Below are 25,429 nucleotides of genomic sequence, written 5' to 3'. Positions count from 1 at the left end.
AGAAAGACATTTTCTGTTTCTGGTTCATTGTAATTTAGTATTTAAAATTGCTATAGAGAAGAAAGCATTTGGTCTGGCAATTAAAATGTCTCGTACCAGAGTACTGAGTTCAACACCCAGCTTCAGCCCTGACTTCAGCTTCCTGCTAGTGCAGGTCCTTGGCGAAAGGATGATGAATCAAATAACACTTTTTGCCATCCATATGAGAGATACAGATTGAGTTCCCAGCTCTTAGTTTTTGTCAGGCTGAACCTTGGCTATTCCGGGTATTTGGAGTGTGAACCAGGAGATGGAAGATCTCTCTCCTCTCCTCCTCTCTTCCCAAATACATACATTTTTATTAAAAAGAATAAAGAAGAACAGCAGGGTGAGCAGTTGGCCTTATGGTTATGATACCATGTCTCATACTGGAGTGCATGAATTGGATATTGAGCTCTGACTCCTATTCTCCATCTTCCTGTTAATGCAGACTTTGGGAAGCAGTGGCAGCAGCTCAAGTAATTGAGTTCCTGCCACCCATGTGGGAGAACTGGACTGAGTTCTTAGCTCCCAGATTCAGCTGCTGGCCCAGATAGGTGGATAGGGGCACTCTCAAATAAATACCATAAAAACAAAATAAAATTGTCTTCCCACTTTCCTATCCTTTAAAAAATTTCCAGAGAATAGGAAAAGGGGGTGTGAAAATGGACTTCAGCAATCTGGCAAAGGCACCTTTTTAGTGCCAAACTCGTGCTGGTCAAACTGGAACATATTTTGATGGATCAAATGCTAACTATGACAGAGTTCACAACAGATTCCAAATCAAGAACTGTGTTAGTTGTTGATCTTTAAGAATATCTTTTTCCTTTTCCTTCTATAGACTACAGCACCATTATGTTCCTTTTGCTACTCATGTCCTTTTATCACAGTGAAACCAATATATGTATTACATTTCCCTAAATTATTAGAGTTGAGCATTTTGTGAACTTATTACGAATTAATATAATCCTATACATGTTAAATCCCTGAAAACAACATGAGACGGGAGATCTATCACCAAACACCACACCTCAGAGGAATCTGGATTCCAATTCTGGGCTAGTCTATGAAAAATAACAGGTGAAGTGTTTGCCTTGGGCATCCAAGGTAGTTTTGGTAACGTATCTGTCCCTCATTTGTACTTGAAACTGATTAGTATATCGTTCCACTAAAATTCAGCCTCCCTAACATCCATAGAAGGAATATATTTCCCTGTTCCATGGATGTGGAGCATGGCCATGTGATTTTCCTTTGATCTGTGAGATGTGAGGTAAATAAAAGTATGAAAATTGCAAGCCCAGGTCTAAGGTGGCAGCAGATACTTCCATCAAATGCGTTTGTGGAGCTCCTGACTGCTACCAAAAGGAAACCATGCTCCTTGATTTCTGCCTCTCTGGACTAGGCCTCAATATAAACATGCGTCAGCCAAAAACACTTGAATACACATGGGGAACTGTAGCATGCAGCTTAGTCACCTCAGCAAACCAGAGGCCTGTGTGAATGAGAATAAAAGGCATCAGTTATCATTGAGGGCTTGAATTGGTTGACATGAAAGCTACTAATGCTATAGTAGACACCCCTACCTTGTTGATGTCTCTTACATAATTGCTGACATAGATAATCCCTGCAATCAAAATCAGTGCAACCCTTGGACCTGAACTTTTGATCTGTTGTGGCCTGCTACACAACATCTGGTGATTTCATTTAGAGCCTTGAGAAGATGAAAAGATATGATCACCTTTTTAGGACTTACATAACACAAAAAGTAAGTAGTGGGTTTACCCAACACTTTCAAGAAATACTATTTCTCCCAAAATATCATAGTATGCTTAAACTGGAAATTAATTCTCAATGACTTATTCCTTGATTTGCTCATTCCTTCATCACTGGTTTGTTGCAAGAGTTTTTTTGTTTTGTTTTGTTTTGTTTTTTGTTTTTTGACAGGCAGAGTTAGACAGAGAGAGAGAAAGAGAGAAAGGTCTTCCTTCTGTTGGTTCACCCCACAAATGGCTGCTACAGCTGGCGCGCTGTGCTGATCCAAAGCCAGGAGCCAGGTGCTTCCTCCTAGTCTCCTATGGGGGTGCAGGGCCCAAGCACTTGGGCCATCCTCCACTGCACTCCCAGGCCACAGCAGAGAGCTGGCCTGGAAGAGGAGCAACTGGGACAGAATCTGGTGCCCCAAGAAGGACTAGAACGCCGGGGTGCCGGCGCCGCACGTGGAGGATTAGCATAGTGAGCCTCAGTGCCAGCCTAATCTGTGGTTCTAATCACTCAGGTTTGTGTCTCATCACCAATAAATGTTGCAGATTTTTCTTTTTGCCAAATTTTTGAAATGTTATGGATCTTTTAGATTACTATTTTGTTCATCTGTTGGACTCTTTATCTGTGTACATGACGAATTAGGAGCAGAGACACGAAAGAATGTGTAAAGCAGTAGTTTATTGAAAGAATTAGTGAAACCTCCCAGTAGCCAGGGTTGCAGATTGTCTAGGAGATTTATATGCTGTAGAATGGGAAGTTCTCAGGATTGGTCTGGGAGAGGCACTGAGAAGTGAGTTTTGATGGGTTAATTGGGCTAAGTCAAGTCACCAATCATAGATGCCAGTTGTTTGATTTCTCTCAGGCCCTTTGAGACTCATCTTGAGATGAATCGCACCCTGGTCCCTACCTACCTAGTCATGAGTGTATTTATAAGTATTAGGCTTGGGGGATGTAGCAGTAAACTACTGCTATTCTCTTATTGTCTTCTATTGAAGAAATTAAGGATGTGTCATCTCAAAATACAACAATTGGTATACTGACATAACTTGAGGAACTGTGATTTCACAAAGCACAGTTACCTGTGAAAATGGATTGCATGCAGCAAGCCATAAGATTCTTTTTGGAGGAATGTCCTTCACATACCAAGGCTGATAAATAGCTGTGATCAGCAGAGAGTGGTAACTGGGGTTGCAATGAAGATAAAACATAAACTCTTTGAAGAAACCCTTATCTTCCACTAGCTTTTACATCTTCCCCCATAAATCTCTTAGTAACATACCTAGAATTTAGTAATCTAGTCCAGGGATTCTGCCATTTTCACAAAAGTGTATGAGTCTCTATATACGCTGTAAGAAAGTATCATACTTTGGTCATTTCTTTGCATATCACACTCTTGTGAGGATGTCCATGTGCAAATAAATTTAATAAAGCCTATATGCTTCTCTTTTATTAATCATTTCTTGCATTAAGCTATATCCTACCAGAGTTTACATAAGAACTATGGAGGGTAAAGAGGATCTGTTTGTCCCATACATGATTCTGAAGGTGAACATAGATCCCAAAATATAAACAAGTAAATGCTCAATAGACTGTTCTAGATAGAATGATCATTAAAGGTCTTTGTTCTTCTGACATAGTTATAGTTAACATTAGTAGACTTTATTGGGTGTTATTGCTAAAATTTTTGTATAACTATTATTTTGTATGTAAAATTAATTCATAAAATATTATTATTATTCAACAGTAATTTATTAAATGTGGTCCTGTGCCTTGCAGAATACATAATAGCAATGAGTAAATAAAAAACTAAATAAATTTTGGTATTTATTATAAAGCTATGGAAGGGTATCTTTCTAAATCCAACAACAATAACAGCAAGCAGACATGTCAAATTATTTTGAACAAGAAATTAGAAAATTATCCAAATACCTAATTTATCAATTTATATTCTTCCTCAAGTTGCATTCTCTCAGCTCTTTATTTTGCTTGGTGAATATTTGATTTATTCACATCCTTGCAAAATGACTTTCTCTCACTGAATATGGCCAACTCAGCCTGAAGTCTGTAGATGCTACACAAAGATAATTGGTAACATTCACTAATTCCAAATTCTTAGGAAAAGGAATCAGTAACCTTGCCCAGGCTCAGAAATTCTTAGGTCAGTACCACTAAGAGAAGCATCACCTGGGAATATGTTGATGATTTAAATTCTCAGGCCAAACCCTATACCAACTGAATTAGAACTTGTAGGTGGAAATATGAAATCAGAATCTTTCTCTTTATTATAAAGTTTATAGATAAAATTTTTAGAATATAATGACATCCCCTTCCTTCCTTCCCCTTCTCCCTCCTCTTCTCATAGTCTCTCCCTCTCCTTTTATCTTTTTTTTTGTTATTGAGATAACATATTTTCAATTTATATTACAGTAAAAAGTCTTGATGCTTCACCAAATAAGAACTCTGACAAGTAAATAGAAAAAGGACCCTAGTTTAGTGGGAATATGGACAATGCTTATAAACAACAATTGAATGGAAAAATGATCATTCCACCAATTTCAGTAAATTTCAATGTAATCACAGGTCATTAAAACTAGAGTAATATAAAATTCTTAACCTTAAGGAACCTTCCAAGTGATGCTCATGTATGCTAAAGTCTGAGAACCACTGACCTCATTCATGTTTCCAGTGATGAGTAAAATATATTTAGATGGATTTTTAGTTCATTTAGTAACACTTACTTATTTTAAGGCCCAGTAGGTGAGGTGGAGAATAGGTATTGAGGAAACTTTTTAAAACAGAAATAAATAATGCAAGAAAGAAAAAAGTATTAATCTCTTTGATACATTTCCTAAGATCCTTCTCATATATTGTTTTATTACGGAAATTGATTATACATAGATTTCTTTCCATAAAAGAGCATACCTTTTTATTAGTAGCAATTGCTTCTATTAAATTAGAAAGAATATTTTTCATAACTGAGTAAGTCATAAGCTGGAACACACAAGAAACATGTGCTGATTTTTTTAGATGGATCAGATCCAAAGACATAAAAGTCATTTTATTTGTTAGGTACTTCTTAAAAAGAAGAGTGTATGAATTTCTCTTATATTGAGTCTTTGATTTTTAAAATCATATGAATATTATTGTTTGAACAGTTTGATAGCTAAATAACTCTATGGGAATCCCAATACAATATGGTTAATAAATATTGAATAAAGCTTTTTGATGTTCATAAAGTCTTTTCCTGACAGCCTTACAAGCTATGTCAGTATTAAATTGATTAGGCAGCAATGAGGCTTAAAAGCACTGCTTGTTCAGAATATTTTCCAGTAAAATAAAGGTCTTGATATTTGAGCATATCACAGTAAAAGGATGAGAGAAATTTACTCTGAAAAAACAGAATTAAAGAAAATCACCCCTCATCCGAAGCTGTCCTGAGTGCTGAAGAAAGGAAAACTACAAAGTGTGCCCTTTGTCCTTCAAGAGATTACAATCTAAGGACATTTATTTTGCCTTAAGGAAACTGATTTAAGAGACAGAGTGCAGAGCAAAAGTCACACATAAAATTCCTAGGAAGTTAATAAGTGGATGAAACTGAAATGGGAAGACAGGACTCATTTTATATAGGTGGAAATACAAACCTTCGAAGGATAAGAACTGATCTTTTCACCTATGTCAAATACTCCTAACACACAAAATAACGTACTTGATTGCCATTCAAAATCTTTTTTACTGCAGCAATTCACTACCATCACTTCTGTACCTCCCCTTTCAACAATCAACTGCTAAAGGAAATCACAAGAAGTGAAACAAAAACATACAGTATCTCTCAGTAGCCATGAGAGATTTATTCCAGGATCCCTGCAGATACCAAATCTGTGACTATTCAAGTCTTATATATATAATGGTATAGTACTAACATAGAACTTACACAAATATTTTAAATCAACTCTAGATTCCTTATAGTATGTAGTACAATATAAATGCTGGGAAAATAGTTGTTACACTGTACTGTTTAGAGAATAACAACAAGGGAAAATGTACATGTAGAATACAGATGCAATATTTTTTCTTGAATATTTTTCATCTGTGGTTTGTTAACTCCATGGGTGTGGAAACCACGGATATAAAGAACTGACTGTATTTTTCTGGAACTAACAGAGTTGAATGAAAAGCACTGTTGAGAGTACATTTATACAAAAGGCCATATAGACAAAGATTTGTCATATAAGAGACAATGAGGCAAAAACAAGAAGACATTACCCTAATAATGGCATCAGGATACAGAAAGAAGGCAGTGAGGATTAAACGGTGCTTGAAAACGTGAAATGAGTAAGATAATGGAGAGTTTGAAAATATCAAGTTTAAAAAATGCTATTGGGGTGGATATTTAGAGCAGCGGTTAGGCTGTTGCTTGGGAGGCTTGCATCCCATATCTGAGGGTTGGAGTCCCACCTCCACTTCTGATCTAGCTTCCTGCTGAAGTCTAACCTGGGAAAAAGCAGCAGGTGATGGTTCAAGTACCTGATTATCTGCCATCCCTAACAGAGATCTGAATTGAGTCCTTGGCTCCTGGCTTTGTTCTGAGCCCTGGTTGTTTCAGGAAGTGAATGAGCAGGTGGGATATCACTCTATCGATCTCTTTCTCTCTCTCTACCTTTTAAATAAAATTAAGTAAATATGAAATAAAATTAAATAAATATGAAATAATTTAAATAAATACTATGAAATATTTAATATCTACTAGACATTAAAGAGAACTCCTGAATTCATCAACATTGCAATAACATTTCATATCTGTATGTTCCTACTTGACTTTATCACTCTCCTGCTTTTTAATCATCATTTTAAAAGATTTACTTATCTATTTGAATGGCAGAATGAGAGAGAGAGAGAGAAAGAGAGAGAGAGAGAATGAACAGGACATATCTTTGGCTGAGGCTGGCTCTGAACTCTGTCAGGGTATCCCACGTGGGTGACAGGGGCCATCCTCCACTGCCTTCCCAGGAAGCTGAATTGCAGCAGCTGAGTCTCTAATCAGTGCTTCAGTATGGGATGCCAGCATTACAGGCAGCAGCTTAGCTTGCTGCACCACAACATTAGCCCCAGCACCATTCCTTTTCATTGTAAAATCGATTTTACCACATATGCATGTATCAAAATAAAAGGTTGATAAATTTGACATCAAAATTTAAATATTTTGATAAAAGTAGGAAAGACAATCTTGTAAGTTATACTGCAAATCATGAAGCATTATCTATCTATACAATTGTGTGAAAAAGAGGAAAAAAGTGAAAGAAAAAGGAAAAAATCAGCAAAGCCTATGGAAATTAGCTTGTAGAAAATGAAATTCAAATGATCTATACATTTATGAAAATTAATGCTCAGTAATAATCATAGAAGTTTGCGGGTTTTTAAAAATTCATTTATTTATTTGAAAGACAAGGTGAGGACTGGCGCTGTGGTGCAGTGGGTTAACGCCCTGGCCTGAAGCACCAGCATCCCATATGGTTGCCAGTTTGAGACCCGGCTGCTCCACTTCTGATCCAGCTCTCTGCTATGGCCTGAGAAAGCAGTAGAAGATGGTCCAAGTCCTTGGGCTGCGCCCCAACATGGGAGATCCGGAAGAAGCTTCTGGCTCCTGGCTTCCCATTGGCGCAGCTCTGGCCATTGAGGCCAATTGAGGAGTGAACCAGCGGATGGAAGACCTCTCTCTTTCTCTGCCTCTCTCTCTCTCTGTAGCTCTTTCAAATAAATAAAATAAATATTTTTTTAAAAAAATAAAGAAATAAAGGTGAAAGAGAGATGGAGAGAGAAGGAACAGGAAGGAGGAAGGAAGGAGAGAGGGACGAGTGTATGTATATATATATATATATATATAGAGAGAGAGAGAGAGAGAGAGAGAGGAATATAGATATATGAGAGAATATATATATGTATATATATATATATGTATGTGCATATATATATAAGAGAGAAAGAGTATCTTCCATACTCCCCAAGTGAGTGCAACAGCCGGGTCTGGGCCAGGCCAAAGTCCAGAGCCAGGAACTACATTCTGATGTCCCACATGGGTGGCAGGGGACCAAACACTTTTGAATTTTCCATTGCCCTGCCAGGTATATTAGCAAGTAGTTGTATCAGAAGCAAAGTAGCTGGGACTCGAATAAGCACTCTGATGCCATTGTCACAAGTGGCAGCTTAACCTACCACACCACAACACCAGCCCCAGTATTTTGTTTTTAAAAACAATAGTATATTACTTTACTACCCATAAAACTAGAATATAAATGAAAAATAATACATTATATCAATAATACATTGCCAAATTGTGAAGAAATACTGTTTTCTTTCATTACTAATGAGACAATAAAGCAAGAATCTGATAACAATGTATCTGTTAACACTGAAAAGGTATAAACTATGGATCAGTAATTCTAATTTTAAGAATCTAAGATGGAAAAAGCAAATGCATGTATGCATTTGGAACCGTATTAAGGTGTTCAATGAAGCCTAGCTTGCCCAAAATTGGAAAACTAAAACAGGCAGAAATTACAAAAATGAGAAAACAGTTGAGCCTATTTTGTTCATTTGATGGAATAATGTATGGCAGCTGTAAGGAATAAATTGCACCCAAACTATTTTGCATTGTGAAATGGAAGAAGTACTTCAGTAAAAACGGAAAAATGCAATATAATATTCACGCCATGGTATTTATATATTAACCTAGAAGCATGCACCAAAATTTTTATATATTTTCTGTATACAAACTTGGAAATATAAAGTTATTCCTGTCTTCTGCTAGAAAAATACACACAGAACTCAGTGAAGAAAGGAGAAAGGGAAGGACGGAGATCAAAATCTTTAAATCTAATATTGTCAATATTTTAGAAGACTAATGCATTAATGTATTACTTATGTAATTAAAATTTGAGAAGCAAAGATAAAATAAATTCAAGGAGTCACTATCAGGAAAATAAAGGTTTAAACACACAGTCAGCTTAACTGTAAAGTTTATACACATATCTTCATGAAATGCAAGCCCTGGACTGTTACAACATGGAAGGTTCAAGTAACTGCTCTTCTTTTGAGTCTATGTTACCCTACAATCTAATAGCTCTGGTATCCACCTCCCTTGAAAGAATATACTTAGCTTGACTGAATGAATTCATTTGTTCGCTGAGTTGGATTTCTACAATGTACCAGTCACTGGTCTGCATAATGGGAAAGCAACCATGAACAAAACAGATTGTAATCCTGCCCTAGGGAGCTTAATGTGTAATGCATAAAAAATAGTAGATGCCAGTAATTTCTATTTTTAACATGCAAGATAAGGGTACAAAATCTGAAGGAATTATTGAAAATGAAAGGGAGGCAACAAGGATCATTAGCTTGTTATAGATTTTGAATCACACTAACTTGAGTGGGAAGCAGTGAATTTTAAGCAAAGGGAACTTTTAGGATCCCTCAGGGTGCTGTGTGGAGAATGGAATAATACAGAACAAGGGAGGAAATGATAAGAATTCTTAGTAGGTTACTGTAATAATCCAGGCAGGAGGAGATAATGGTTCGGAGTACTACAGTCACAGGAAGATGATGAAGAACTCTTCAAATTCTAGATGTGCTTTGACTGTGGAGTAAACAAGATTTAATGTAGGCTGATTGTGAGGGTTTATAGAGAAACAGGGAAGTCAGAGGTGAGTCCAAGGTTTCTGGCTTTAATTATAAAGAACCAATGACAATCAAATGAGATGGGTAAGGCTGTGGAAGGAGGTTTAGGTGTATGAGAAGGAGCTGAATTGAACATCTTAAAGCTGAGTTAATTAATTCTTATTAATTCTTTGTATACGACTTCTCTTCTTATGGTTATAATTAGTAATAGAAATTCTGATTAAGCATTGTTTCTGAGTGTGATTGTTGTTTTCTTCTATGTAAGATATCACCATTACCAATGCACAGATATAATCATGAATTCAGAATATAAAGAAGATGATACTTTGGAGTGCCTTGGCAGTCAATCAGCCTATCTGCAACAAGCTATCTTCTGAGGACCTCCATGTTCATTATCTTGACTCTTTCCAACTTCAACACTATGTGGTAGAGGAAACAGGTAACTGAGGCACAATGGGCCTATCCTACCTTTTTATTCAGGAGAGAAAATGAAACAAGCACATAGTGTAAATTTTTAAAACTCCTTATTTTCTTGAAGCCTCAAATAATAGGCTGTGCACACCCTGCCCAGGCAAACAAACAGTTTCACTGGTTTTAATGCTGGTTTCCACCCCAAGTACCCCTTCTTGTCACCCGTTGACTGTGATCTAGCAACCACCAAAGGCATCAATGAAATTGTTTCATGCATCTGCTAGTGAATTCCACCCTCAGCATCAGCAAAAGGACTTATTCAGAAATACCCCCCCCCCTTGTGTGTGTGTGTGTGTGTGTGTGTGTGTCACCTTCCCAGATGTTCGCTTGATCTCTCTTCCGAGAGTTCCTCCCCAGGCGTGCCGTGATATGCACCCTGACTCTAGGACTTGTGAGTATAATTGTCATTTTCCTCTGAATGCAATTTCCAGAGCCATGTGGGAATGATCCCTAAAGACTCCCCAAGGGAAGGGCACTGTATGGCAATCAAGAGGTCTATTTGTGATCAACTTTCTGGAAAGCATCAGGTGGCAATGAAAATTTACTTCATTTGTCTGGTCACTAATGCAAAAATGGAAAACAACAACTGGTAAGAAAATAAATTATATGGTAGAAATAATTATGTAAATTTACTTAGTGTCCCAAACATTTACATGCATTTTCCTTTGCATGCTTCCTTATACACAAAACAATGCTGATTGTAGTAATAATTTTACCAAAAATATGAAAGTATAGTTCAAAATAGTAACTTTTGCATTAAGTATCTATAAAAGCTCAGTTACAGCCTCAACTCTGAATTCAGTGAACCTATCACTTCAGGAAGGAGAGTCAATATAGTTATTTTGGAAAATCTACAAAAACAAATCAAATGTGTCCATCTATTTCTTTGATAGTAAAAAACATATAATTTAAATCAAATAGAAACTGTGACTCAGCTGTTGCTTCTCTGTTTCTCCCATGTAAAGCAATGCCCTAGTCATTCTCCATTACTTGTTCCTGCCTATGACTAGTGCTCCTGTGGCCACAGCATGTATTAGAGTAGCCTTTTATATTATGCCTTTGTTTTGTATGGTCTTCCTGTCTCTCCAGAGTATAATATCTTTGAGAGCAAAAGACTAATTAGCCTTCTTCACTGTTGCCCCTTTGGCTCCTAGGAAGTACCTGAGACACAGGTAATTTCTAATATATATTTGTGGAATAAATGAATAAATTAGATGTTTGGAAAGAAGTTTGAACAGAAATACTAGATACTATATAAATGAAATATGTTACTAAGTATGAGAAAAGGATATTAGTCTTACCTATATTTTCAAGGGCACACATTTATTTTGTATCTGTACTGATTTGGGGCAACCCCACTTACCCATGAAGTCCAGTGACATAAACACTTTCAACTGAAAGGAAAAGCAAGGGTGAAGAAAATCAAGTTTGATTTTTATTTTCTGGCTTCTCTTGTTTTCCATCTCAACTTCAGATAGTTTAAGAGAAATTTTAATGTCATATATTCTGTGACATGAAATAATTTGGTGACGGCTTTAAGAAGATTTTTGAGAGTAATTTTTGTATCACACTCACTGAACCTTAAATAACTTTACTGTCTTTTGAATTACTAGGGTTTTATACTTTTATTATAAACCCTTGAAGAGAGAGATTTTTACTGCTTTACAGTTCAGCCTCTTGCTTAAATTTGGAATATATGTTTTAGTTATAAGTGAAATCACAAATATATTTTCTAAATAATTTATTGAAAAGTTGGTATTTCACCCTTTTCTTTAAATTTTTGAATAACCCATATGTAAATAATTATTCATAATTGTATATGACTTTGTTTCTGCAGTATATCCTTGATCTTAAGAAATTCTGCAAAAAAGTCGTGACTAAATATACAACATGTGTACATTAACATTTAGATAAACTAATATTAGTTTATTTTTTTCGGTAATCATTGGATAACTGTATTTCACTTCTGGATGTATATCTAAACATCATCACAGAGCTGATCAAATTTTTAGATTTTTAAACAATGATTCTTCATTTGTTTTCTCTCATTACTCAATCTAATGCAGAAGACCATTAAGGAATAACTCTTAGTTAATCTTTAGAATTTTCCAGGGTCTGGAGCTGTGGCTCAGCTGATTTAAGCCATGGCTAGCAGAGCCAGCGTTGCATATGGGCACTGGTTCTTGCTCCTGTTGCTCCATTTCTGCTCCAGATCCCTGCTGATACACGTGGGAAACCAACAGAGGATAGCCCAAGTCTTTGGGCTTCTGTATCCACATGGGAGACCTGGAAGAAGCTCCTGGCTCCCAGCTTCAGCCTAACCCAACTCTAGTCAGTAATCATTTTACCAAAAATATGACAATATAATTCAAAATAGAGAGAGGAGCAAAAGTTACTATCTCTCTTCCCCTCTCTCTGCAAATCTGCCTTTCAATAAATAAATACTTTTAAAAAGAATTTTCCAAATTTAAACTCATTTCAAGATCATCTCAACTGAGACAAATATTAATACAGTGTTTTCTATAAAGATTTAAGAAAAGATGAATATTTTCTTTCCAGCATATCTCTGAACATGAAAATTATTCAGACAAAACAATATCACTAACAATTAATATTGTTACATACTAACTATGCTTCACTAAGGGCTATTTAATTGTATGCAACTATAGCACTTCATGTTCTAAACTCATTAACTCATTTAATCTCACAAGAACTTCATTAAGTATTTTAAATTTACATTACAATAAAAAGGCTTAATACTTCGCTGAATAAAAAGTTTAACCAGTAAAAAGCAAAAAAGAACTTAGTTCCTTAGTTCAACCTGTATATCCTTTTTGGGGAGAATTGAGATCTTTCTTCTAATCCATGAACACAATATGCTTCTCCATTTGTTTAGGTCTTTGTTAATTTCTTTTAATGAAATTATATAGTTTTCAGAATACAAATACTATACATATTTTGTATTTAAAATATGTTATCACGGCCGGTGCCAGGCTCACTTGGCTAATCCTCCACCTGCAGCGTCAACACCCCAGGTTCTAGTCCCAGTTGGGGTGCCAGATTCTGTCCCAGTTGCTCCTCTTCCAGTCCAGCTCTCTGCTGTGGCCCAGGAAGGCAGTGGAGGATGACCCAAGTGCTTGGGCCCTGCACCCATATGGGAGACCAGGAGGAAGCACCTGACTCCTGGTTTCAGATCGGCACAGCACGCCAGCTGCAACCTGCCAGCCATAGCATCCATTTTGGGGGTGAACCAACAGAAGGAAGACCTTTCTCTCTGTCTCTCTCTTTCACTGTCTAACTCTGCCTTTCCAAAAAAAAAAAAATATTAAAAGACCAATGGAACAGAATAGAAAACACAGAAATTAATTAGTTGGTACAAGCAACTAATATTTGACAAATGAGCCAAAATCAAACACTGGAGAAAGAACAGTCTCTTCAACAAAAGCTGCTTGGAAAATTGGACCTATGCATGCCCATTAAACAGACGCCTACTTTACATCATATACAAAAATCAACTCACAGTGCATCAAAGGTCTAAATCTATGACTTGATACCATCAAATTACAGGAGGAAAGCATCAGAGAGACTCTGAGAGACACTGGCAGAAGCAAAGACTTCTTGGAAAAGATCCCAGATGCACAGACAGTAAAAGTAAAAATAGAGAAATGGGATTACATCAAGCTAAAAAGCTACTGAACAGCAAAGGAAATACTTAACAAAGTGAACAGGCAATCAAAGAATGGGAGAAAATAATTGCAAACTCTGCAATTGATATAGGATTAACATCTGAGATCTATAAAGAATTCAAGCACCACAACAGTGAAACAATCCAGTTAATCAGTCAAGCCATATGTCCAACAACCAAGGATTTGATAAAGAAAATGGGGTATAGACACACTGTGGAATGCTACTCAGAAATAAAAAAGAATGAAATCTTGTCTTTCGCAACAAAATGGATACAACTGGAAACCATTGTGCTTAGTGAAATAAGCCCATACCCCATAAAACAAATATCATATGTTTTCTCTGATATGTGGTACTTAATATGGAATGCAAAAAACTAAAGAAATGAAAAAATCATATATGTGAAGTACATGAAATCTGTCTTTTAAGTAAATACAACAAATTCCCAAAAAAAAAAAAAAACCCCACTAGAACTAAGTTTTACATCTTAGACTAAATTTAACTTAAAATGTGTTATGAATTCAATTATGTTAAGGAATCTCAATACTCAACAATTAAAAATAATAAAAAATACAATTAGAAAATGGACAAAATATATGAAGATAGAATAATTTAGACATGTCAAATAATCACTTGAAAAGATGTTAAACATCATTCTAGTCCTGGTCAGGGCACCGGATTCTGTCCCGGTTGCCCCTCTTCCAGGCCAGCTCTCTGCTGTGGCCCGGGAGTGCAGTGGAGGATGGCCCAGGTGCTTGGGCCCTGCACCCCATGGGAGACCAGGAGAAGACCTGGCTCCTGGCTTCGGATCAGCGTGGTGCACCGGCTGCAGTGCGCCGGCTGCGGCAGCCATTGAAGGGTGAACCAATGGCAAGGGAAGACCTTTCTCTCTGTCTCTCTCTCTCTCAATGTCCACTCTGTCAAAATAAATAAATAAAATAAAATATATATAAAAAAAGAAATTCAAATTAAAACCTAATGTAATTTACTACACATCTATAAAAATGACAAACATAAACCATATGACAAACATAAAATACTGGTGAAGATGCTAAGAAATTGGATCATTGATGATGGATTGGTATGTGAAATATCAACAGTTATGCTGGAAAAGAGTTTGGCAGTTTCCAAAAACAAAACAAAACAAAACAAAAAAAAACAAACAAACTTGATTCCAAATGCCATGAAACCTCGCAGCTGTGCTCCTAGATGTGTATCTCAGCAAAATAAAGACTAACATAAAAACTTCACATGACTAATTTTGGAGCATTATAATTAATGAGCGAAAAGCTGAATATACTATAGGTTTCTTTTTTTAAAAAATATTTATTCATTTATTTGAAAGTCAGAGCTACACAGAGAGAGGAGAGGCAGAGAGAGTGAAAGAGAGAGAGAGAGAAAGGATGTCCATTCACTGGTTCACTCCTCAATTTGGCCACAATGGTCAGAGCTGCACCGATCTGAAGCCAGGAGCCAAGAGCTTCTTCTGGGTCTCCCATGCCAGTGTATGGGCCCAAGGACTTGGGCCGTCTTCCACTGCATTGCCAGGCCACAGGAGAGAACTGGATTGGAAGTGGAGCAGCCAGGACTCGAACCAGTGCCCATATGGGATGCCGGCACTGCAGGCTTTAGCTTTACCCATTATGCAACAGCACCAGTCCCCTATATGTCTTTCAATGACTGAATAGTTCAATACATGATGAGATTCTTATCCTGTCATTCACTGATAAGATGAACAAACTAGTGATAAACACAACAACCTGGAAAAACCTCCAGAGAAGTAACCTGTGTGAACAAAACAACTTTCAAATGATTACAAACTGTATGATTTTATTTACATAATATTCTTCAGAGGACAAGAGGTCAGAAATGGCCATCAGATTTATGGTTTCCAGGAATTTAGCAGAGAGTGGAGAGGTCATGAGTGATTACTGCAAGACAAAGAGGAATCTGCATGGTGATTGGAGGACTCTGTCTCTTTCTATATCAAGGTCAATATCCTGGATGTGATACTCAAGTTTTACTAGATGTTATCATAGGAAGATTTTCAGTGAGGTATGCACAGGCTCTCTCAACATTACTTTTTAAGTCTTATGAGTATAAAATTAATTGAAAAGTATGTCATTGCAAAAATTAAAATAGTAGAACATGAAGGAGGAGGGAGTGTAGGAGTGTGGGTGGGAGGGAGGGTAGGCTGGGAAGTATCAATATGCTCCCAAAGCTGTGTATGTAAAATATATGAAACATATTTACCTTATATAAATTTTTAAAAAATGTAGGGGCTGGAACTGTGGCATAGCAGGTATAATTGACACTTGTGACACCGGCATCCCATACGGGCACTATTTCAAGTTCTGGCTGGCCCACTTCTGATCCAGTTCCTTGATAATGTGCTTGGGAAAGCAGTAGAAGATGGGCTAAGCACGTGGCCCCTGTACCCACGTAGGAGACCTGGACAAAGCTCTTGCCTCTGAGCTTCAGATCAATACAGTTATAGCTGTTGCAGTCATTTGGGGAGTGAACCAGAGAATGGAGGTTCTCTCTCTTTCCTTCTCTCTCTCTCTGTAACTGCCTTTCAAAGAAATAAAGCTTTTTCAACTTGGATCTTATTTAGACAAAGCCATAGTCAAAGTGGAAGTTCTCTCCTTCCTTCAGAGAAAGGTACCACCTTTTTTAATGGTCCATGGTCCATTTTATCCACTAGAATCTCACTCGGGGAGATCATTCATTTAGGTCATTTTTTTTTTCTGTCCAGAGTGTCTTGGCTTTCCATGCCTGAAATACTCTCATGGGCTTTTTAGCCAGATCTGAATGCCTTAAGGGCTGATTCTGAGGTCAGAGTGCTGTTTCGGACATCTGCCATTCAATCAGTCTGCTGTGTATCCCACTTCCCATGCTGGATTGTTCTTTCCTTTTTAATTACATCAGTAAGTATTAGCAGACACTAGTCTTGTTTATGTTATCCCTTTGACACTTAATCCTATCATTATGATCAATTATGAACTGAAATTGATCACTTTGACTAGTGAGATGGCATTGGTACATGCCACCTAGATGGGATTGAATTGGGATCCCCTGGCATGTTTCTAACTCTACCATTAGGGGTAAGTCCGATTGAGCATGTTTTGAACTGCACATCTCCTCCCTCTCTTATTCCCACTCTTATATTTAACAGGGATCATTTTTCAGTTGAATTTAAACACCTAAGAATAATTGTGTATTAATTAAAGAGTTCAACCAATGGTATTAAGTAGAACAACAAAAAAATACTAAAAGGAATAAAGCAGTAAGTTGTTCCTAGACAGTCAGGACAAGGACTGATCAAGTCATTGTTACTCATAGTGTCCATTTCACTTCAACAGGTTTCCTTTTTGGTGCTCGGTTAGTTGTCACCGATCAGGGAGAACATATGATATTTGTCCCTTTGAGACTGGCTTATTTCACTCAGCATAATGTTTTCCAGATTCCTCCATTTTGTTTCAAATGACCAGATTTCATTTTGTTAATTGCTGTATAGTATTCTATATAGTACATATCCCATGATTTCTTTATCCAGTCTTCTGTTGATGGGCATTTAGGTTGATTCCAGGTCTTAGCTATTGTGAATTGAGCTGCAATAAACATTGAGGTGCAGACAGCTCTTTTAATTGTCAATTTAATTTCCTTTGGGTAAATTACAAGGAATGGGATGGCTGGGTTGTATAGTAGGGTTATATTCAGGTTAAGATCGGAGTTGGCGAACTCAAGAGGCTTCCATAGCCCTGGCAGCTCATGACAAGAGCCTCGGGTGATTGCTGACATCATCAACAAGAGTGTCAATTGTTTTTTTATTATTTATTCATTTATATATTTATTTTGACAGGCAGAGTGGACAGTGAGAGAGAGAGAGACAGAGAGAAAGGTCTTCCTTTTGCCATTGGTTCACCCTCCAATGGCCGCTGCGGCAGGCGTGCTGCGGCTGGCGCATCACGCTGATCCGAAGCCAGGAGCCAGGTGCTTTTCCTGGTCTCCCATGTGGGTGCAGGGCCCAAGCACTTAGGCCATCCTCCACTGCACTCCCGGGCCACAGCAGAGAGATGGCCTGGAAGAGGGGCAACCGAGACAGAATCCAGCACCCCGACCGGGACTAGAACCTGGTGTGCTGGTGCCACAGGTAGAGGATTAGCCTATTGAGCCATGGCGCCGGCCAATTGTTAAATCAACAACAGGAGTCACTGTGCACTTACTCCCCATGTAGGATCTCTGTCCTTAAAGTATTGTACTGTGTGAATTAACAGTATAACTAGTACTCAAATATACTTTACACTTTGTGTTTCTGTGTGGGTGCAAACTGTTGAAATCTTTTACTTAATATATACTAAATTGATCTTCTGTATATAAAGATAATTGAAAATGAATCTGATGAAGAATGGGATGAGAGAGGGAGTGGGAGATGGGATGGTTGCGACTGGGAGGGTTGTTATGGGGAGGGGGGGAGTCGCTATAATCCAAAAGTTTTACTTTGGAAATTTATATTTATTAAATAAAAGTTAAAAAATAAAGCTTTTTGAAAAATGTAAAAAAAATTCAGTAATAAAAATTTTAAAAATACACAGGTCACAAAAAAGCTGACATGTGAACCAAAAAGTATCTCAAAATAAAATGTTTCAATTTTAAAAAGACAATTGTCATTTAGCAAAAAGCAAGACATTTTGAGTTTTTTTATATATATATATGTATATGTATACATATATATGTCTGCAGATAAAATGGAAATATATAATTTAAAACTTTTTATATTTCTTGTGAAAATTATCACTTAAAGGTAAACTGTCATAAGTATAGGTGCTATGTACTATAAATCCTTTTTTAGTGATTTATTTTACTTATTTGAAAAGCAGAGTTATAGAGAGAGAGAGAGAGACAGAGAGAGAGAGAGGAGAGACAGACACAGGTCTTCCATCTGCTGGTTCAACTCCCAAATGGCCAGAACAGCTGAGGCTGGGCCAGGCTGAAGCCATGAGCCAGGAGCTTCTTCTGGGTCTCCCAGGTGGGTACAGTGGCCCAAGCACTTAGGCCATCTTCCATTGCTTTCCCAGGCCCATTAGCAGGGAGCTGGATCAGAAGTGGAGCAGTTGGGAACCCAGGTTGTCCATATGGGAAGCTAGCGCTGCAGGCAGCCCTTAACCCATTATGCTAAACTTGTCTTCTGTGGATTTTAAAGCAACTATAAAATAACAAAGAATCATAGCTAATACACCATCAAGATAAATAAAACAGAACCTTAAAAGAACCAAATAGGTCACAAAGTAAGAAATGGAGAGAAAATGGATGAAAGAACACAAAGACATATAATAAACCATCAAATATCAAGATAACAGACTTAAACTGAACCATATCAACTGTTACATTAAATGTAAATCGTCTAACTGTCCCAATTAAAAGGTAAAGATGATCAAATTAGATTAAAAGTGGAAAACTGAGTTAGATGCTACCTAAACGAAATGTATTTTAATTGTCAGAACACAAGTAAATTACAAAGAAAAGCATGAAATGATATTTTAACACTATAGAAAGCTGGGGTGGTTATACTAACATTATAATGCAATATAGAATCTACCATAAAAATTAAATTACCAGACACAGTTTTATAGATGACATATAACATGTTTTCATAACAGGACATACAGTATACACTAATATATATGTCATTTTATAATAGTAATGAGGTCATATTATCCAGAAAACTTAAGAATGTTAAATGAGGATTCCTGTTATAATAATGAGCTTCAAAACATGTGAGGAGAAACCAGAAAGAACTATAAGGAGAAATATAAAAATACAGTTATAGTTTATTTTTTAAGATTTATTTATTTATTTGAAAGTCAGAGTTACACAGAGGGAAGAGAGGCAGAGAGAGAGAGAGAGGTCTTCCATCTGATGGTTCACTCCCCAATTGGCCACAACGGCCAGAGCTGTACCAGTCTGAAGCCAGGAGCCAGGAACTTCTTCTGGATTTCCCATACGGGTGCAGGGGCCCAAGGATTTTGGCCATTCTCCACTGCTTTCCCAGGCCAAAGCAGAGAGATGGATAGGAAGTGGAGAAGCTGGGACTCTAACTGGCATCCATATGGGATGCCAGCACTGTAGGCTAGGGCGTTAACCTGCTGCGCCACAGCGCCAGCCCCAAGTTATAGTTTAAAATTCAGTATACCTCACCCAATAAATGATAGAAGAAATAATCAGAAAAATCAGTAATAAGGAAGACTTGGGCACAATTATTAATCAATTATATTTATTTAATATGAATTTTATTCATTTATTTATTCTTTTTACATGTACCCAGAACATTTACTAAGATAGAACATATTCTGGGCCATAAAACAAAATGAAAGAATTTTCAAAGATTTAAATCACATAACAGAATGGGATTACAAATTTCACAATGCACTTAAGTTATAAATAAATAATATATGTCAAAAAATTATTCAATATTTGAAAGACAAAAGCTATACAACACTTATACACTGTTGGTAGAAATATAAATCAGTGCAGTCATTGTGGAAAACAGAATGGAGATTTCTAAAATAACTAAAAATGGACTCGCCATATGATCTAACAATCCCACCACTGCATATATACCCAAAAGACTTGAACACATGTGTCAAAGAGATATCTGCACCACCATGCTTATAGCAGCACTGTTCAATATAGTAAAAATTTAGAATCGACCAAAGTGTACACCATCAGATGAACAGATAAAGAAAATATGTTATTGCCGGCGCCGTGGCTCAATAGGCTAATCCTCCACCTTGCGGCGCCGGCACACCGGGTTCTAGTCCCGGTTGGGGCGCCGGATTCTGTCCCGGTTGCCCCTCTTCCAGGCCAGCTCTCTGCTATGGCCAGGGAGTGCAGTGGAGGATGGCCCAGGTGCTTGGGCCCTGCACCCCATGGGAGACCAGGAAAAGCACCTGGATCCTGGCTCCTGCCATCGGATCAGCGTGGTGAGCCGGCTGCAGCGGCGGCCATTGGAGGGTGAACCAACGGCAAAGGAAGACCTTTCTCTCTCTGTCTCTCTCTCTCACTGTCCACTCTGCCTGTCAAAAATAAAAATTAAAAAAAAGAAAAAAAAGAAAATATGTTATACTACACAAAGGAATATTATTCAGCTATTAAAAATAATGGAATTCTATCATTGGCATAAAAATGGATACAACTGGAGGATATCATGTTGCATGAAATAAGCTGGATCAATGAAAAATCTGTGGCTAATGAAAAAGATGAAATGCTCCCCCTTAATATTAGGAATGAAACAGGGACTGTACATTCTCTGAGTATTGTATTAGAATTTCTATATATTGCAATTACACAAGAAGAAGGAATAAATGTATCCAGATTAGAAAAGAAAAAATAATCTTTATAGACAAGAAGATCCTCTATTTAGAAGAGCTTATGGAGTCTACAAAATTATTCAGCTAATAAATGAATCTAGCAAGAATACTGGATACAAAATCAACACAAAAATAAAATATACTTCTCTATACCATTAGCAGACAATGGGAAATTAAAATTTAAAAACAAAGAATGAGGGGAAGGGTGTTTGATGTAATAGTTAAGTTACTGCTTGGACGCCTGAAACCTTTATCAGAATGCCTGGTTCAAGTCCTGGATACCCTGCTTCCAATCCAGCTTACCACAACGTGCACACTGCAGGGCAGCAGGTGATGGCCAAGTTAGAGGGCTATCAGTACTTGATTTCAAGACTTATTATGCTGTTGTAAACAAGGGAGTGTGTAATTGGTATAAAGATAGACAAATAGGCTAATGGAACTGAGAGTCGAGGTATAGACTAACAAATAAACGACTAAATTTTATCAAAGTTTAAAAAGCAATGTAATAAAGAGCAGTAAATAGAAGTGAAAACATATGTCCATACAAAGACTTGTTCATGAATGTTCATAATAGATATATTTTTACTGCCCCAAACTAGAAACAATCTAGAAGTCTGAAAGATGGGTAAATACATGGCATAGCCAAAAAGTGAAATCGTAATCAGCAGTAAAAGAAATGAATAACTGAACACCAAAGGGAGTTATGTTTTACAAAAACCAAGACAGAGGCAGGCACCGCGGTGCCTGGGACAACTGCATCCCATGCTGGAGATCCAGTTTCAGTCTCAGCTAAACAGCTTCCTTCTGGTGTGCCCAGGAGGCAGCAAGTGATAGCTCAAATGCTTGGGTTCCTGTTGCCACAAGGAAGACTGGGATGGAGTTCCTGGCTCCTTGCTTTGGCCTGGCTCAGCTTCTGCTATTGTGGCCATTTGGGGAGTGAGCCAGCCAACAGAAGATCTTGGTCTCTCTCTCTGTCTCCCTTTCAAATAAATAAATAAATATGTGCACAAATGTTGAAAAAAGAAAGAAAACAAAGTGGCATACTTTCTATGATTCCTGTTACATATGCAATGATCTATAGTCCTAACAGGCAGATCTTGGGGAGGGCAAGGTGAACAAGGCCATGAAGAAACAATGAAACATATGCATGAAGAAACTTTCAGTGGTAGGGCATATGCTGCTTGCTTATGATTGTGCTATGGTCATACATAGGCACAATTTTTCAAATTGAATACTATGAATATATGCAATTTACTATATGTTATCTAAACCTCAATAAAGTGGGCTTTAAATATTTGCAAGTTTCAGAACATGGCATGCAAATTCATAAGAATACCAATTAGATAAGAGCTTCTCTGATTCCATCTCTTCATCTCTATTCAGTTCATAAACATCTTCTTCCTGCTGGAGTCCTACCTCTAGTATCAGAAATTACTGTGTAGCTAGATCAGGAAGGAGATGTGAAACGACCAGATGGAACACCAATCCCTCCCTCTCGACAGGAAACTTGTTCACCCAATATAGACAAAAATATTTGTTAAAAAAAAAAGGAATTCAAAGACTATTTCTCAGGTATCGGGTTAATGAGGATAACAGATCCAATAGGCTACTCGGTTGTCTGGTTGTTCTATTTATTAAATTACTGTCTTTTAGTTTCAAGAAAAGAAAAGATCTACCTGAGAAATGTCCTGAGAGTAATGAAGAAAAACAAAGGCCTCGAAGTCAGTAAACACCAGGTAAATTTTAACTCACCGGAAGCAGGTTATTAGGAGCTCCATCTCACAAGATCCCTGCAGAGATATAAAGGCAACAGGAACTGCTGTTGCCGGGAGAGAGGGGCCCCAGGACTGGGAGGTCCCAACCTGAGCCCCTCCAGAGCCCTCAATCCACTAACTGGGTACAATCCCAAGTGACCGCCTCCCCGGCTATGGACAATACCGATTGGCTACAGCTTTGCGTGTCTTGGCAAACTGTCCAATCAGGACTGCGGTTGGCTAGACAGCGTATTCGCGGAAGGCCTAGACGTCACAGTCATAGCCAGCCAGTGCTGCTGACAGGGTCCTAGATTGTTAGCTCTCTGGCACTCCGTGATGAGGAAGCCAGGTACCTCAGAAGACAGGAAACGGTGCATATGTGTGGCCCGTGTCCCAAGAAGGGGGCGATGGAGCTGGCGGACCTGGACTTCACCATGGTCAGCTCTGAATCGGCGGACACTCGTCTGTGGCTTTCTGTGTTCCTTTACCTGCGAGGTGAGGCCTGGGCCGCCCCGGGGCTCTGGGCGACCTGTCCTGGCTCTGCACGCAGCTCCTTCAGCTTCGCCGCTGAGCGCTCATTAACTTCGCGTCCGCTGCCCTCTAACTGACCTCACTGCGTGGAATCCCCAGTACAGCTTTGGTTAGAAACAGCGAGAGCGGCCCTCACTGCCTTGTTTCTGAGGGCAGCCTCCCGCCGTGTGGATGCTCATACCCCCAGCACCTTACCTTACCGATGTGCGCTTTTCAACATGCTGAGGAAGTGTCCAGTCCCAGACTGGTGTCATGAATGTTAGAGCGTTTCAAATGCGTTTTCTGTGTTTAATTAGATGATTGTGAGTCTTGTCACTTTTAGTCTTTTTTTTTCTTTTTCTTATTTAATAAATGTGAATTTACAAAGTGCAACTTTTGTATTGTTGTGGTCCCCCCCCCCCAACCTCCCTCCCTCCTGCGGCCCTCCCCTCTCCCACTCCCTCTCCCATCCCACCCTTCATCGAGTTTCATTTTCAGTTACCTTCATATACAGAAGATCAGCTTAGTATATACTAAGCAAGGATTTCAACAGGCTGCACTCACACAACCGCACAAGGTACAGGGTATTGTTCGACTAGTAGTGTTGTTTTTAAGTTTCATAGTAAAACACATTAAGGACAGAGATCCTGCGTGGGGAGCCTGTACCCAGTGACTCCCATTGTAGATTTAACAATTGGCACTCTTATTTATGACTTCAGCAATCACCCGGGACTCTTGCTATGAGCTGTCTAGGCTATGGAAGCCCCTTGAGTTCACCGACTCTGAACTTGTTTAGTCAAGGTTGTATCACAGTGGAGGTTCCTTCCTCCCTTTGGAGAAAGGCGCCTCCCTGCTTGATGGCCTGTTCCTTCCGTTGGGGTCTTGTTCACCAGGATCTTTCATTTAGATTGTTTTTGCCACCGTGTCATGGCTTTCCATGCCTGTGAGACTCTCATGGACCTTTTAGCCAGATCTGAATGTCCCAAGGGTTGATTCTGAGGCCGGAGGGCTGTTTTGGGCATTTGCCATTCTATGAGTCTGCTGTGTGTCCTGCCTCCCCCGCAGGATCATTCTCTCCCTTTTAACTCTATCCTTCATTATTTGCTTACACTGGTCTTGTTTGTAAAATCTCTTCGACACTTACCCTATCTTTTTTAATCGGTTGTGTACTTATACTTATCACTTTACCAAGTACGCTGACGTTGGTACATGTCTCCTTGATAAGATTGAGTTGAAATCCCCTGGCACATTTCTAGTTCCACCATTGGAGGTAAGTCCGAGTGAGCCTGTGCCAAGCTATATATCTCCTCCCTCTCTTATTCCTACTCCTATGTTTAACAGAGATCACTTTTCTGTTCACTTTTAGTCTTAATAAAATTTACTTGCACCCTCTTCCCCTCTCCTAAAAACAAAGCAAGCCTAGGCCCTATTGTAAATATGTAGAGACAGCGGGAGACAAAGTGCCCGTAATATTATATACATCATTAGTTATAACTTCTAAAATATTATGGTTCTTTCATTTAATGAGAATGCTTGTAAGTTATCTAAATAGTTTAAAAGTATTAACTTTTTTAAAGGCAATTTTGGGAAAAGAAACATGAATAAAGTCAAGTAGTTCACCATTCATGGAGCCTGACTTTTTACGGTCCTAGAACAAGAGTATCAAAATGTTCCTGTGAACACATGATGCCACTGAGGGTAGTGCGCCTGGTGATAATGGGCCTGAAACTACATTGCTGTATTTGACCGAGAACCTTATGTCAGGATGACCTTTCTGTCTTATGAATATTTATAATAGGAAATATTACACTCCTGTGCAAGTGTAACTGAAAGGATTGCGGTTCTTTCCACCTAGAAATAAACACCAAATCTCAGTTGGCAGCTTTATGGGTATAGCTTTAAAGCAATGTTTTCATAACTGCCCCTCTTAAAATTCCTGGGCTAGGAATCAGCAACTCTGAGATCCTTCTGGCCCTGTTGCTAGCTTAATGCACAGTTCTAGAAATGCTACTTAACCTGGCTTTCACATTTGTTAAAGAAATATGTCATGGCTATGCCAAATAGATTTTTTAAAAAAGGCATATTTATGGTGTGAATTCCCAATATCTGGAACTCTGCTTTTCCTTGATCTTAAAGGAGGCAGCTGAAAGACTTAAATGTACCTAGAAAAAAAAGCAGTTTAAAAATGAA

At 38.1% G+C, this 25,429-nt stretch overlaps 1 long non-coding RNA gene across 1 annotated transcript; it reads left to right on the top strand.

Moving 5' to 3' along the window:
• The first annotated feature begins 1,678 nt into the window (after nt 1-1,678).
• On the top strand, nt 1,679-22,723 carry LOC108176837 (uncharacterized). The gene is made up of 4 exons (XR_011387595.1): nt 1,679-1,783; nt 9,716-9,889; nt 10,353-10,510; nt 22,629-22,723. It is a non-coding gene; the product is annotated as an uncharacterized lncRNA (long non-coding RNA).
• Nucleotides 22,724-25,429: the final 2,706 nt, after the last annotated feature.

Source organism: Oryctolagus cuniculus, chromosome 3 (assembly GCF_964237555.1).
Source record: "Oryctolagus cuniculus chromosome 3, mOryCun1.1, whole genome shotgun sequence".
In the NCBI taxonomy this organism is placed as follows: Eukaryota; Metazoa; Chordata; class Mammalia; order Lagomorpha; family Leporidae; genus Oryctolagus; species Oryctolagus cuniculus.
Note: the sequence above shows the minus strand (reverse complement) of the source record. Positions and strands in the feature narration are given on the sequence as shown.